This window comes from Prionailurus bengalensis, chromosome A2 (assembly GCF_016509475.1).
Source record: "Prionailurus bengalensis isolate Pbe53 chromosome A2, Fcat_Pben_1.1_paternal_pri, whole genome shotgun sequence".
Taxonomy (NCBI): domain Eukaryota; kingdom Metazoa; phylum Chordata; class Mammalia; order Carnivora; family Felidae; genus Prionailurus; species Prionailurus bengalensis.
Window position 1 is genome coordinate 109,660,082 of NC_057348.1, and position 17,158 is coordinate 109,677,239.

Below are 17,158 nucleotides of genomic sequence, written 5' to 3' on the forward strand. Positions count from 1 at the left end.
CATTTTCTGTTTGTTCTGGAGCAAATTCCTAGTTGCTGTCCAAGGTGAAAACATATCTGACTTTCAGTCAAAACTTGGACTCCTTATGGTTTGAATTTACAAGTTATGTGATAATGAATGAAAAGAAAAATATTTATCTGATCACTAATGATTATTTTTATATGAGATAAATAACAATGACTATTTTTGTTAGAAGTTATATTCAAAAAGCTCTTACTAAATTTTAATATGCGAAGTATTTATTAAATGATCTAATATAGTTCAAATATCACGGGGGCAATGATAGAGGAAACCAAAACATGTTAATCACATTGAAATAATTATTAACCTATTTTATTTTCTTAGTAGTAACTAAAAAATTGTTAAAAACCAGACAACAGTCCTAAAATGGAGTCACTTACGCTAAGCCCCATTTTACCAAACTGAGGCTTAACTTAATTTCACTTTTAGCTCTCCCAGAAATGGAGTCTTAAATTAATCAGGAATTTCCTGACCAGCATTAGTTAGGTAATCTCCCTGAGAAAATACACATGCAACAATAAATCTGCTTTCCTAAATAGCTTTAAAAAGCTCTAATGGAGGAAGTAGTATTTTAGGAAGTGTTTAAGTAATAGAATAAAGAATGCCTTTCAAACTGCAAGACCAAAGAAAGACCTGAAGAAAGAAAAAAAAAAAAAATGTTCTCAGCAAAGAAGTCATTTGAGAAAAGTACCTGGTACCTGAAGCTGGAGATGGAATTATCAGGCAAAAAAAAAACATAAATATATTTTACCTAAGACAACAGGAATTTGAAGGAGATGAAAAAGTGGTAGACTTACTAACAGGAGTAAGATGTTGTGTTGGTTAAAACACTCCAAAACTCCTTGTATTTTGAATAGGCTATTTCCATTCCTTTTAGGTTTAGCAAAGCATTGAAAAAATGAAATGCAAGGAGACATTTGAATTCATTTAAATATTATGAAATGATGTTTGTAGGGCTTCTAAAATTAAGACAAGTTTTATGGTATATAAAATACAGAAAACAAACTCCCCAAATAGAAGCATGAAATTCATTTGGATTGGCTAAACCAACCAGAATGCGTGGGTATGTGTATTAGTAACTTGAAATACACTCAATCATTTTGTCAAGCACATATTCTGCTTAGTTTTTTGGGGGGTTGGATATTTGGGGAAAGATGTAATCCATATGTTTTTCATTCATTTACACTTGTATTAAAATGGGGCTCATATTATGTATTCATGTGCCACGAGCCAGTAATTTCTGTTAAAAATGCATCTTTTCTTGATTAAAAAAAAATTCGTGCTTAGTGTCCAAAGTTGTCAATTCATATCATCATCTCCTAGTCTAGAATACAAATATTCTTTTGACATATAGGAAGATGTTCTAAGGTTTACAACCATCTGACACAATTAAAGGTCAAGTTCTTGCTTTTTCTGTCACTATTAACGACCACTAAATGCCATGATAAAATAATCATATAATGACAATAATTTCTACTTGGTTCCCTATTTCCAGGTTCAGTACATTTCATTACATCTACCTCAGGAGACTCCAGATTTAGAAGTTCTCCTATATCTCATTAAGGTTTTGTACACTACTTTTTATTTTCATCAAATGCAGGGAGCATTATCATAGGGCCTAAACTCAAACAAAAATGCATAACAAAACAATGTAAAACAAAGCAAAAAGTTTTACTTTTCATGAAAGATTTCACTTTACATACAATATTAGCCCTTAGTTTCCAGATCAGGTTCTCCTGTCCATTAGCTGACTTATTTCCACTTGGGATGATTGATGTCATTTTCCCCCTCAGTGGACATCTTCAGTGCTGCTTTTTGTAAGGAAAAAGCCAAGAGACAAGAGGAGAAGAAAGATCACATCGAAGCATTGGAAGCTAGATGTCGCAGCCTTTGCTCTCACCAGAGCGCCCAGAGACACAGTAGCACATTGTTTAAGAGGAGAGCAGAGAGGCAAGAGGCTCCTGTAACCCTAAGAGGGGAAGCTTCTGCTGTGGGTGGTTCTGTGGTAGCTTTGTAATTCATCTTCCACCATACCAAATGCCACTTCTGGCGGTAGCCTACTGGTGTTGACATTTGTTTTTATATGCCATAGTTCAAAAGACCACACTACGAAATAGCTTTAGAATGTGCCTTGTAACATTTAGTAAAAATAAGGACACTTAGGACCCTCTCAAATTTTGTTTTTGTTTTTGTTTTTTGGTGAGAACATTTAAGTTCTACTTTCTTAGCAAACTTCAATTTTACAATATAGTGTTATTAACTATAGACACCATGTTATACATTAGATCTTCAGACCTTATTCATCTTATAACTAAATGTCTATACCCTTTTACTAATTACTGTCTATTTCTCCAGACTCCCAGTCCTGGCAACCACTTTTCTTTTCTTTTTTCTTTTTGATTTTTTAATGTTTATTTATTTTTGAGAAAGAGAGATGAATCACAATCAGGGGAGGGGTAGGAGAGGGAGATACACAGACTCTGAAGCAGGCTCCATGCTCTGAGCTATCAGCACAGAGCCCAACACGGGGCTCGAACTCACAAACCAGAAGATCATAACCTGAGCCGAAGTGGGATACTTAACCCACTGAGCCACCCAGGTGTCCCCTCCCTTTTTAAAATTTCTTTTAATGTTTATTTATTTTTGAGGGGGGGGCAACCACTTTTCTACTCTTTTTCTATGAGGTCAACTTTTCTTTTTTTTTTTTCTCTTTTAGGATTCCACAAGTGGCACCACGAGTATTTGTTTTCTCTGTCTGACTTATTTCACTTAGTATAATGCCCTCCAGTTTCACTCATGTTATTGCAAATGACAGGATTTCCTTCTTTTTTAAGGCTGAATGATATTCCATTGTAAGGATGTAACACATTTTCTTGATCTGTTCATTTATTAGCAGACATTTAGGTTGTTACCATATGTTGAGTATTAGGCATAATGTTTCTATGAACATGAGAATACAGATGTATCTTCAGGATAATGGTTCCATTTCCTATGGATCTATACCCCAAAATGGAATTTTTATATCATGTGGTAGTTGTATTTTTAATTTGCTGAGGAATCTCCATCCTTTTTTCCATAGGGGCTTACGTTCCCAAAAACAGTGCACAAGGATTCCTTTTCTTTATATCTTCCCCTAGTGTTTGTTATCTCTTGTCTTTTTGATGATAGCCATCCTAACAGGTGGGACGTGATATCGACGTGATATCACATTGTGGTGTCATTTGAATTTCTCTGATGTTTTTTTTTTTTTTATTGTGGGGGTGGGTTTTTGTTTGTTTTGTAATTGAGTTATAGGAGTTCCTTGTAGATTTTTGGATGTTTGCCCCTTATCAGATATGTGTTTGCAAATATTTTTTTCCCATTTCATAGGCTGCCTTTTCACTGAGTTCATGGTTCTCTGTGCTGTGAAGAAGCTTTTTAGTTTGTTGTGGATCCACTTGATTATTTTTGCTTTTGTTGCCTCCAAATATTCTGAAGCAATCAGTGGACTCATACTCTTAAAACAAGATGCAATGTTGCAGAGGCCTCAAGATATGTTCTTAGTCCTTAGAAGACCAAACAACTCTGCTTGTGCTATACAGTTTAGTGAGTTTAATTAAGTTTATTATTTTCTCAGATGTTTTGTAAGCTAGGAATAAGCCTACTGCCTTCTTCCCTGACCATGTATTCACTAAGGAGAATATGATTACACAACACTGAATTTTCGTGAACCATGTGCCAGTGGTTATTAAAAATATAACATCTTATTAATAAGAATAATATGAATAATCAGGTATTATAGATTGCTGTATCCCCCCAAAGATATATTCAAGTCCTAACCCTTGGTACCTGTGAATGAGATCTTATTTGGAAATAGAGTCTTGGCAAATGTAATTAAGTTCAGATGAGAGCATACTGAATTTGGGCGGGCTCCAATATGCCTGGTGACTTGTAAGAAGAGGAAAATTGGACACAAATATAGAAACAGAGACAAAGAGGGGAGATTACCATGTGAAGATGAAAACAGAGATTGTAATGACACTGCCACAAGCCAAAGATTCGCCCAAGGCTCCCAGAACTGCAAGAGGCAAGAAAGGATCCATCTCTAGAGGCTTTGGATGGACCATGGCCCTCCCAATACCCTGATTTTGGACTTCCAACCTCTAGAACTATGAGAGAAAAAATTTCCATTGTTTTAAGCCACCCAGTTTGTGACACTTTATGGCACTCTAAGCAGTTGGAGATAGAAGTCTTTCAATCCAGTAGGGAATTCTGGTGGGATATCACAGTGTACCATAGGGTCCACTCCAACACATTATATTTGTAGTCCTACAAATAAATCTATATTTCAAAAGAACATGGTTTCTGATGAGTTAAAATTCGTATGTATTGTACAGAAAATATCTAGTCGGGAGTGAAGTTCTGCTTACCCAAACTCAGTGCTGCAAAGAACACACCTCCAGGAATACCCTTCCAGGAAAGGCCATCCCCGAAGGTAGCTGTTTGTTATATGTTTCACCATAAGGACTGACATATGAATTTGAAGATCATGTGCAAATACCTAATGTTTCTGGATTTGGGGTTAGTGCTTTCTAGGCATGGTTTTATAATGTGAGCATTGTGGTAACTACTAAGATTAAATAACAAATAGCTTTGGGTTTGGGTGCTTAAGGGCAGGGATCATTTTAGATGGATCTTGGTATCCCAATGTCTGGTACAGTTATCTGCCAGATGGTAGGTCCCAAAAATAGTTGATGAACTAATAAGTGATATTAGGTATGTATAACTAATAACTAATAAGTGATATTAGGTATGTATAAATGTTTGGTTATACATAAAAAAGATATACTTTAAGTAAAAACTGATGGAAACGTTTAATGCTTCACTTTGTGGAAAGTATTATAGTTTACAAGGACATTCATATATGCTATTTAACTTAATTTTCAATACAACTCTATCAAATAGATATTATTCTCCCTGTTTTATGGACAGGAAATTAAGGCTCAGAAAATTTTAAAATGACATGCCCAAGATCACATAGATAGTGAGTGGTATAAAAATGGTATGAGTGATTCATAGTCCAAATACTATTGCCAAATTATATTCTTTTTCTCCTATGCCATAATTTCCTTTATGGGAAATGCTGGCATAGGTCTTTAGAAGACTATAGACTTCATTGTGCATTGTTGTATGCCGGGAAACTATTCCATTCAACTGTTTCCATCATAATTTGTCCCCTTTTAGTGGGGTTAAAAAATATTTGAAAGGGACATCTGGATGACTCAGTTAGTTAGAGCATGTGACTCTTGATCTTGCGGTCATGAGTTCGAGCCCTGTGCTGGGTGTAGAGATTACTTAAAAAATAAAAAATAAAAATAAAAAACTTGAGTGAGGAAGACTTAAACAAAATCTGAAACTCTCTTCTCATTTGAACAATATGAGAATACATGTGTTAATGCTTAAATCACACAAGCAAATGTCAAAAAGAACAGTGCCTGCTTAATTCCAAAGAATTAGTTTTATAATTATATAACTAAAATTTTAGCCAGATGTAGTCTTAAATGATTTATGTTAACTAACTCTCTTCTTTCTTGCTTCTAAAGATTTAGAAAATTTATGCTAATTTTATCTACACTGTACTTCAATATTCTAGACATCCTTAGCTAAAATACCTTATCTTGATTAAATATTTTATTGAAAGCCCCATTTATCATAATCGGATATATAAAGCACTATGCACAAGACTGGATTCTTTAACTGCCCATAATCTCTCTGCATGAAGGAATAGTTCCTGAACTCTGCCTCCACCAGCACATCATTCAAAATGCTTGCAGTGGAGTCAGGATTGCATACATGCAACTGTTTTGTGGACCCGAACTTGGTGAATCCCAGTCCTATTCTGGAAATCTGGGATTTGGATTTGATACTCAAAGAGACTGCAGGGACTATTAAAGATGAATTGCATAGCTGCAATGCTCCAGGAAGGAGGTCCAGGATCCCCAGTGACCACTATGTGAAAATAGTTGTAAGGGATTCTGAAAGACCAGCCAGATATAAATCAATCAAAAGCTAATTGTGAAAACATGAACCTGATCAAAATAGAATTTAACCACCTCCTTCCAGATGAAGTAATGAACCATTTAGACATTTTATAATCATACCCATCCTCTACCACACCATGGTTAGAAGACTAAAGAAAAAAAAAAAGCAAGTCACAGTTAACACGACTGAACTATACACATATGAATGTGTAAACTGGTAAATTTTGTTACATGTTTTTTTGTTTTTTGTTTTTGTACCCACGGCAGAGTCACACAGAAATTAACTTGCTAGTTAAGAATGTAGTATTTACCCAGTTAAGATTCTCCATTTCCAATTGATGAAAACTTAAATTTCTAGACCATGACTAAGAGATGATGCACTTCACGTATTCCTAAATACTGGCAATATTTAGTGTTGGAGACCTTGATAGACATCCGCAGTGTGTGCTGGGGAATGTTTGGTGATTGTCAAACAACAACAGAACAGCCCTGATCTGTAGAACTGGCCAGTTTCCATGGTATAAATGTTTCTACAGCCATTTCAATCCACCAAAGTGATTTCAGTAAACACAGAACTGGCAAGGGGTGGACACAATCAGCTCTCGTGAGCACCAGCATGACAAGGCAGGGGAACAAGACAGAACAGAACCACCCCCAATGTCTTCTGTGCCTTCATTTCATTTGTTTCAAGTTAAAAATGTAATGATATAGGAACAGGTAAAGGGAACAAATATTTATGAAATGGCTATTGTGTACCAGACCCAATTTAAATTACCTCATTTAAAAATATTCTGTACACCATCAAATTGTACATTTAAAAGGGTGACTTTGTGGTATATGAATTATAGTGCAATCTTTAAAGTTGTTAGGTAAAACGCCTCATGGATTTGACTAAATTTCTGGATAGATTTTTTTTCTCTTATGAAAGAATTCTTTTAAGTTATTTCAGATGAACGATTACAGGCAATAAAAAGTCATTATCCTTATCAAAATCAAGCTGTCGTTATCTGACTACTTCTCTAAATTGAATGCTTTGACAGCTTACAGTGTTTACTTTAAGAGCACAGGTGACAGATATGTTGGAAGTTTCTACTGGTAGTTTATGGTGGGAGTATGGTCTTTGGACTTGTCAGCTCCTTTGGGTCTCACAAAAATTGGTGTCAGTATTTACAGATTATTGGTCCCAGCAAGAGTGATAGGAGGAAAAAAAAAAAAAGAGTGACAGGGGACAACTGTGCCAGCTATGTATCAATAGTATTGATGGTGTCATGGAACAGGAGAGCTCTAACTTTCTGCCTGCAGGCCAATTTTCATGTATTCGATACTTCTCTTAGACAATTTTATCCTCATCACTAAAGTAAGTATCCAAATTAGAATATCAAAACCACAGAATTCTGGAATTGGTAATGCTTACAGATTTTTTGTAATTTACTCCTTTTACAGATAAAGAGGGAATAATTTAGTCAGACCACTTATTTTTTTTCAACAGAGAAGTCAGTTTACTCGTTCCGATGAGAGTAGCTTCTATCTCACTGTGCTGGCACATGGCACTAAAATTCCAAATGTTTATGTTTTACAGAACTCCTACCCTCACGTCCAGTTCCAGAAATAGCAGCTCTTCTTAATGGAATTACCTCTATTTTACAAGTTTTTTAGTACATCCAGATATTTGTATCATTGAGAAACAATGACTGGACTGTACTAAATTATCTGTCAACTGTTCAACTATACTAGATTTTATTTCACTCACCATGGGTGAAACTTAAAACTTTCATGAGGAATCTAGTGTCTGTAGTTTCATCGGTTTAATTTTATATTATATATTTAATGTTTATATTTTTTATATTAGTGTATACAATTATTTTATATAATTATACTATTTATAATACATTTTATATATACGTATATGTATATGTGTATGCATATGTATATGTATAGTAAATGCATTTCCCCAATCAGGTCTTTTTGCACTGGTTCTGCCTTTAACAGAAATGTAATCAGCAGTGAGTTACAACAAAGTCAACATTAACACATGTTGGTGTCAGGAAAAAGAAAACTTTCAGATCTCCGGCACAGCATCACCAGTAGAGCTACTAATCATCATAGCTTAATTTAACTGAGCATTGTATTATGTGCCTTAAATGAATTATAGATTAATTATAACAATTTCAAAAGTGGGAGCTATTATTAACACAGTTTCTCACTCAGGAAAGGGGCCTGGAAGAGGTTGTATAACTTGCCTAAGGTTACTACTGTCTCACGTAAGAGCTCAAGAGCCTTCAGCATTTAACTAGGCTCCTGTCCTCTATCTGTGAGGTCTAAGGGGTCCATCCCAACCCTTTACAACTTCATGAATTGCTCACCCCTTGCTGCAGGCCAAAGTGCTCTGGACTAAGAAGGAGAGATAGACATGGCAGGAGACCAGAGACGCCTACATTCTCTTGTCGCTCTCCCCCTCCTCTTTCTTCCTCCCCATTGATGGAATTAGTGTCCATCTGCCTCACTTGCAAATTGTGAGATTCACTGAAATTACAATTTTAAGTCTCACTATTTAAAAACCTGCCTTTACCTTATACTGCACAGTTAGTTGGTATTAATTTTTTTAAGGGTTTGCTAAATACATTTTGTAATAAATTTAAAAATGTTAAAAACTGAGTTAAAAAAACCTGAAGTTTCTACAAATTAGTAAAACTGAATTATGAATCCCTTTTTTAGTATCTAGTGAAATCAGCCTTTTGTGTTAGGCACAGAACTTTTTGTTAGCACAGCATTCAGAAGTATAAAGATATTTATAGTGCAGACTATTAAAACATTAATGTAATTTTTCTAGGAAATTGACCACAGCCCACTTGTATCCTGCTTATCATGTCCTTTGGGGTGGCATAAGGATATGTGTCCTGTCTCCATTTCTTCCCTCTTCTCACCTTCAGCTTCATTATCAATTGCCCAATCTTACTCAAGCCCTGAAATGAGGCTTTCCAGTTTGAAAGCTGGATCACCTTGGCAATTATCCAATCTCTCCAAGTCTTCACATCTTCAACTATTTACAAACATGACACCACCTGCATTCTCTAGAGGGTATATGGGTTAAATGAGGAAACAGGGCACAGAGCCTACCCAATGGCAGGCCCCCCATACATGTGCCCTTCCCCTTCTATGCTGAAATCTTAAAGCACAGACTTTTCAGTGACCCTTAGCATTTTTGGTCAAGACCCTTTGGGAATCTGAGGTAGTTTAAGGACACACTGTGCAGACAAAAGCAGGTCCATCCTCACAAATGTGGCACATGATTTCAAGGGTTTCAATGACCCCAGGGAAGACCTTCTATGGCCTGCCCAGGGCTTCACAGACCAATTGTTAGGAACCCCTAGGGCAGTACAGAATCGTAAATAAGGAACAGTGAACCTAAACAGGAAAACACAAACAAACAAAAACAACCAAGAACAAAGAGAGCAGGAGGTGGAATGTCAAAGGAGTTTAAAAATAACTAAAAGAAAAGAAATAAATGGAAAAAGACAAAAAAGGGTAACTTGGTTTGGGCAGAGAGAATATGCAAGAAATACGGGTCCATTTGTAGTCACTGTCCACAGCCTAAATCGATGTACTTGTTAGCTGAGGATATAAGTAAATTGCAGAGTGCTTAAATAGTTAATCGTGGCTTTAGAAACATTTGACAACAAAGTGTGCACTAATCCAAAATATAATCAAATTGTAAAAGCCAAATGGACCTTCCAGATGTCGAGGATGAATAATTCATGTCAGTCCTTCCCCAGCCCCTCATCCAGCACATTACACTGATGAGGCTTCGCCTTTGTGCCTAGCTTTGCACTTTAGAATTATGGCACCACAGTTTCTGCAGGCTTCTTTGAACCACATTCACAAATAAATTAGCTTAATTATCTACTGTTTTCACAACTCAGATGAAATGATAATGTTTTAAAAAAGTGGGGACTCCCAGAGAAGACAATCTCAAAGCCAAATGAGAGCTCTCCTCTGGTGCCTCTGCTACTCTTTCGTTGCTCTGTGTCGGCCCTGATTCAAGGGCAGATTCTGGCATACCTGCTATTTTCCTGCTCTTCTCCCTTCCCTAATATTAGCACCCCCCCCCCCCAGTTAAAAAAAGGAGACTGCTTCAACATGCACTCTCAAGGCTGGAGTCAAGCAGGTCTCAACACCCTGGAGGGTCTGCTCTGGCTCTCACGTGGTCTCGTTTCCTATTTCCGAGTGTAAGTAGAATTCTGTATCAGCAAAGCTCCCAGAACAGGCTTCTACCATGGTTTATATTTCAATCCAGTGGTCCTCCATCAGGGCCAATTTTGCCCCCAGGGTTATCTGGCAAAATCTGAAAACATTTTTAGTTGTCACAACTGGTGAGGAACTGAGGGATTGGGGCCTATTGGCATCTACTGGGTAGAGCCCAGGGATGCTGCTAAATATCCTATGAGACACAGGAGAGCCTCCACAACAAATTATCAATGTCTCATGACAAGGTTGAGAAACAGTAGTGTAACTCCAGAGTGAGAATATAGAAGTTTAAGAAGACTGTTTCCACCTGTGATTCTCTTTATTCACACCTCAATAGCATTTGTCTATGTGTCTTTTTCCTCAACTACACATTAAATTTGCTTATGGATCCAGAAAAATATTTAAGTGGGCTATCTAGTAGGATGGGGTAAACAACATGGAATGATCCCACTATCCTTACTGAGTCTGGTGCCCAGGAGAAAGATGGCTGGAACCGAATACCAGGAAAGAGTCCCAGGTGTACTAGTTAAGGTCCAATTAAATTTGAAAAGATATTTAATCTCCCTGAACCTGGAATCTTCAGCAGTAAAATGAGAATAAGAGGATGGATCTTGTGAAAGTGTTTGGATTAAACAATATATATCTGTGTCTGATCCAGAGTTTGCTGAAGTGGGTGCTCAATAAATGTTATTATTTACAATTAATAGCAATGGATCCCAAACTATACTGTGCATCATCATTAACCTGGGCAGTTGTTAAATTCACATTCCTAGGCCCCATCCCCAGAGGTTCTGATCTCCTATGACAGGAGCTTTATCTAGAATATGAAATTTTTAGAAAACAAGAGGTGATTCTTATCTACATGGCCTGTGGCCCTTGTGTTGAGAAATGCCCAGTGGTGGCATATTCTGATCTAGATCCTCTTATCTTTTTTAACCTTCAGAGAGAAGCCAAAACTATGATATTCCCTCTTGCCTTTTCTCTAGAATTTAAATTCTGGGACCTGAAGAGTTTCACTTTCCTCAACCTCATGCCCATTTATCTGAAAGCCATCAACTCACTGATGTTTACAACTCTTATTCTGTAAAAGAAAGAAAACATTTGGCCAGATGGAGCTGTAAATAAAAACTTGAAGAGGAAAAGTGACATATGCTGACTTACCCTTGGAGAACATCATGAAGTCATGGGGGAAAATCTGACTTTAGAGTCAAGAAGACTGGAGTGTCACTCTTAGTCCTGCTCTTTGCTCACCCTCCGGGCCTCAGTATCCTCAGCTGTAAAAAAGGAATGAAAACACGTACTTGTTCTGTGAGCAGGTGCTCTCAATGACCTATTTTGCATGGGTTGGTCACTCTGGGATTAGCCCCTGTTGCATGCGTCAGACAATACCTATCCATTCTTCCCTCCTTGCTTGCTAACAGAATCCCATTATATGGCAAGGGAGCAGCAATGTATCCAGGTAAAAAGCAGCATCCCTCACTCTTGCATTTAGGAGTAGTAGCTGTATGACACAGTTCTGGTCAGTAAGACCCAAGATGAATTCAGTTGAGGATTTCTAGGGAAGTAATGCTTCCCTTTCTTCCTTTTCCCTTCTCTGCATGCCCCCCCTCCCTTTTTGTCCTCCTCCTTTGAATACTTTTCCTACTAACTGGAATGTGTTTGTAAGCCTGGATGGAGGTGGAGCTTTGTGCATAGAGATGGACCACTTGTATTCATAAAGATGAAGGTCTGGGCTAAGGATGATGCAATAGGAAAGCTGGGTCTTTGATGGGGTCCTTAAAACAGCTCCACCTGTGCTTGATGCTATCCCCCCCCCCCACCTTGAGTTTGTACTATAGGATGAAAATAACCCTATGTGTTAAACCACTGTCATAAGAGTTTTAAGCAATATCCTTAATTCTTACCCAAAGCAGAAGTGCTTGATCCCAACCAGAAGATCGTTGACACTAAAAATATCCAGACTCTCCAGGTTAAACTTCCATGCTTTTGTAGCTCCATTCTTTGTTTGGACCCAACACAAATCTACCCCCTGGGATATTCTATTCCAAGTTGTAGCCTGTTGGATGAATCTTCTTATCTACTGTTTGCCCTAAAATATATGCTCCATTTTCCTTTCTTTGATTTTTTTTTCCCTAGTCTCATTTACCTTTCTAGCTCTGATAACTTTCTTCGATGAGAATGTGATCTTGGGTTTTGTGATCATAGATTAGGGCCAGCCTATATTCTTATATTAGGAGCTGGGGAACATCAATGTGTTTTTCCTATTTCTAAAAGAGCCACGCCTCAACTCTTCCAGCACCCGAGATTTTTCAGCACACTCAGAACACATAAAAAGCATCTCTGATTCTTAGAATGACTCATAGCAACAGCGACCTCTAGTTCTGCTAAAGTTTCTAAGGGCACTCAATCATTTGCAAATGTTCATTAGAGTTTATGTGATCTCTTCCACCTGAGAAATTAAACATTTCAGAAAGTTAACACAGATTTAACAGATATCCATATAATGCAAAAAACAAACAAACAAAATACAATTACTTAATGGAAAGGCCTTAGACTACAACCAAAACAAGGAGGGAAAACAAGGTATCTGTAATTGCAAATGCAGCAAATATATCAAAGAGTTATCCAAATAGCTGATGGAAGGTAGACTACATCAGTGCCTTGTTTGCACAGTGATGCCTAATTGAACTAGCTTATCACTCTTGCATCTTGGAATACAATAGTCAATTATGTTCACACAAAGGATAGGAACAGGAAGATACAAAGAATTAAGAGAACATATTCTTAATATGGATTTCAAACCTTCAAGCCCTTTCAAAGGAAGTGTTGTCCAATTCCTAAATAATAATTGCTTGCTGCCTTGGGGCACTGTGGGCTTTCGATGAATGTGTGTAGAAGCAATGAACGATTGTTTAACCAAGGATATGCAAGTTGAGATGCATTTTTGATCCACCACATAGCAGGCTACTTACAGAACTGTTTGAATCCATTAAAAAATAGAAAAATACTTATGAAAGTATCTTTTCCATTCATTTTGAATCAAATGGGAATCCAGGAGAGTCAGGTTCATATATTTCACATTCACTTATATTAATCTATTAAATTGTTCTGATCACTAAAGAGTCTCAAAGAGATTCACTGCATTTGAAGCCATTTGAAAAATAAGACTTTTATCCTTCAAATAAGAAGTTCTGCTTTGCAAAGAATAAAACTCGATCACCCATTACAAATGGACTTTTCTTTAATGATGTCACAAATGTGATTCCTTTGTGTTATTTCTATGTTTTGCATTTGTATATAAATTGTACTTTATCTAATAAGGCAGAGGTGAGAAAAATTTTTACTTATCCTGTTTCCTTTCTGTGCTTCCACAAAGAATTTATAGCACAGTTGTTGCAAAAATCATTACCATTGTGCTAAGTGACCTGGCATGACTACAACCTCCGAATTTCATTTCACATTTATTCAGTATATGCTAAGTGCTTCACACATTCATTGGGAACCTATAGTATTCTAGGTGCTTCACAATACAAATTTCTGAGCTGCTTCCTATTGGCCAGGATTCAAAACATTTAGACACCATTCCTACCTTCACAAAGTTCATGTTAATTAATCTACCACCACATACGACCTTTGAAATGAAGTGGTTAAATCTTTTATTGCTTCTGCTATGCTGCTATGCTTCTAATTAAATATTAAGTAGGTTGGAAGATATTTCATCCTTAGAAACTTGTTCCATTTGTCTCCAGACTGGATGGTTCGCATTGTCTTCAAAATATTTTTGGGTTATGATCATGCAAGCCCTAACAAGAAATGAGTTCTTCAGGGTTGCCACCATAAAAGGCAAGTGATTCTGTATTCAATTTCAGTGTGTGAAACTTCAAATGTAAATTTTCTAGTTCTCTGAGTTTCAGTTTCCTCCTCCATAAATGAAGTTGGACGAGATGATCACTTTTCATATACAGCCTATGCGCTCACTGGACATCTAAGAATCTACAAAACAAGTTTGCTGGAAACAGATTAAAAAAAAAAGTCACTGTGCTATAACATGTTGTCATGCCTATAGACAATAGGCATTCTTTCCTGATCATGAAAAAATTAATGCACTCTCTTCCTTGTCCCCACCAGTTCACATCATCTCTGATGACAGTTAGGCTCTAAAAGCTATCAAAAGATTCCCAGGGAAATATGCCCACTTGTGCAGGGACTGAGCAAAAGGCTTAAATCCTGTATGTACATGGGTTATGCTTACATCTGTTTCTCTATGAACATGCATGTCTATATGTATGTTTCTATGTCTTTACGTTCATATGTATATGTAATCTATTATATGCTAAGTGCCAGGGCTTAGTTACGTGTTCTATGTACATTTTCACAGGTAATCCTTACAACAAACCTACAAGGCAAATATTGTTTGGTCCATTTTCCAGATTAAAAAGAAAATAGTGTTTAGAAATAGAGCATAACTTGCCCAAAGGTCACTAGTGAGAAAGTGACAGAACTAGAATTCAAATTCCAGTTTATACAACCCTAAAGGAACAACACCAATTTACATGCATACATAGAGAGAGAGAGAGAGAGAGAGAGACATAATGTGACTCATAGATCGTTGGAAACTGAGTTGTCAAAAGATGATTGCAGGAATGTTTGTTTCAGTCAGAAAACATGCCAACTCTGGAGGCATAAATTTGCCTTCAAAATATTGCATTGCAACTCTACCATCCTTATGCTGATAGAGAAGGCCTCTATGTTAAGGCAAGATTAACCAGAATTAGAATATGTTAATTAGAAAACAACATACAATATATGGCTCACCAAATAATAATTTTCCTCCTTAGTAGCAAGAATGTTTTGACTAACAAGACAACTGTGGTATAATGGGAAACTCACATCTAGACAAGTATTAACCACAACCTTCTTATGAGAGTTCACTCACCTATACTTCCTTTAGTGAAAATGATAGCGATTCACATTTCACAAGTTAAAATGCCAGTACATGCAACAACAGCAAAACCTAGGACTTATGTGAAGCAGCATGCATACATTATTTGTTATTCTGAAATATATATATTTATTAAATATACACACACATATATATTTACAATTAGTGGATTACTTCACATTATTGTGTCTTTTTCACATAATTTAGTTGGTATCCCCCAAGAATCTAGAAATACCAAACAATGCCATCAAATAAACAATGAGCAGATTTGGATTTGGTATAGAATATTTTATTGACAACCTAGGACTTCCATGCTACCCTGCTCAGGTAAGTATGGCTATTTATTGTGCGGCCAGAGAATTCAATGCCATGTTAGTGTTAGTCTAATCCACATATAATATATTCCACAGAATATCCAATGTGTTTAATTTTCTATGCAACTATATTTGTATGAGTTATTGACAGAGATTTACCTAGCCAAAGACATTGCATTAGAACATAAGGACTTTTTAGGTTCAGTGCTTTACTTTCCAAATTATTGAACTAGTTTTCAGAGGATTTTACCATTCAGAAGGACAAAATATTATAAAGGTACACATCAATGTTTTCATGAAATATAAATATTTTAATTTTTTAGTTTTTATTTAAATTCAAGTTAATTAACATAACGTGTAATATTAGCTTCAGGTGTACAATTTAGTGATTAAACACATTCATATATCATCCAGTACTCATCACAAGTGCACTCCTTAATTCCCATCACCGATTTAACCCATTTCCCCACCCACGTCCCCTCTGGTAACTCTCAGTTTGTTCTCTATAGTTAAGAGTCTGTTTCTTGGTTTGCCTCTCTCTTGTTTTCTCTCCTTTGCTCTTTTGTTTTTTTAAATTCCACATATGAGTGAAATCCTATGGAATTTTTCTTTCCCTATTTTGGCTAACCTAATACTCTCTAGCAACCATGTTGTTACAAATGGCAAGATTTCATTCTTTTTTATGGTTAATATTTTATATATATTCCCTCTCGCCCCTCTCTCCTGTCTCTCTTTCTCTTTCTCCCTCTCTCCCAAACCATACTATGATTTGGCTATGGTAGTTAGTGCTGCTATGAACATCAGAGTGCATATATCCTTTGAATTAGTATTTTTGTGTTCTTTGGGTAAATACCTAGTAGTGTGATTGCTGGATCATAGGGTAATTCTGTTTTTAACTTTATAAGGAAACTCCATACTGTTTTCCACACCAGTTTGCATTCCCACCAACAGTTCAAGAGAGTTCCTTTTTCTCCACATCCTCATCAACATTTCCTGTTTTTTTTTGTTGTTGACTTGACATTCTAACAGGTGCGAGGTGTTATCTTATTGTAGATTTATTTATTTGTCTGTTTGTTTGTTTGTTTGTTTGTTTTTATGAGAGAGAGAGAGAGACAGAAAGACAGACAGACAGACAGACAGAGGGAGAGAGAATCTTAAGCAGGCTTCACACCCAGCATGAAGACCGACATGGGACTCTATCTCATAACCATGAGATCATTACCTGAGCTGAAACCAAGAGTTGGACACTTAACCAATGGCACCATCCATGCATCCCTCTTACTGTAATTTTGATTTGCTTTCTCTGATGTGTGATGTGGAGTGATGAGCATATTTTCATGTGTCTGTTGGTCATTTATACAAATGGGAAATTTATAAATTTATACAAATTTGTACATTTGGGAAAATGTCTATTCATGCCTTCTATTCATTTTTTATTTGGATTGTTTGGTTTTTAGATGTTGGATATTTTAAGTTCTTTATATAGTGTGGATACTAACCCTTTATTAGATATGTCATTTGCAAATGTCTTCTCCCATTCTGTAGGTTGCCTTTTAGTTGTGTTGATTGTTTCCTTCACTGTGCTGAAACTTTTTACTTTGATGTAGTTGCAGTAG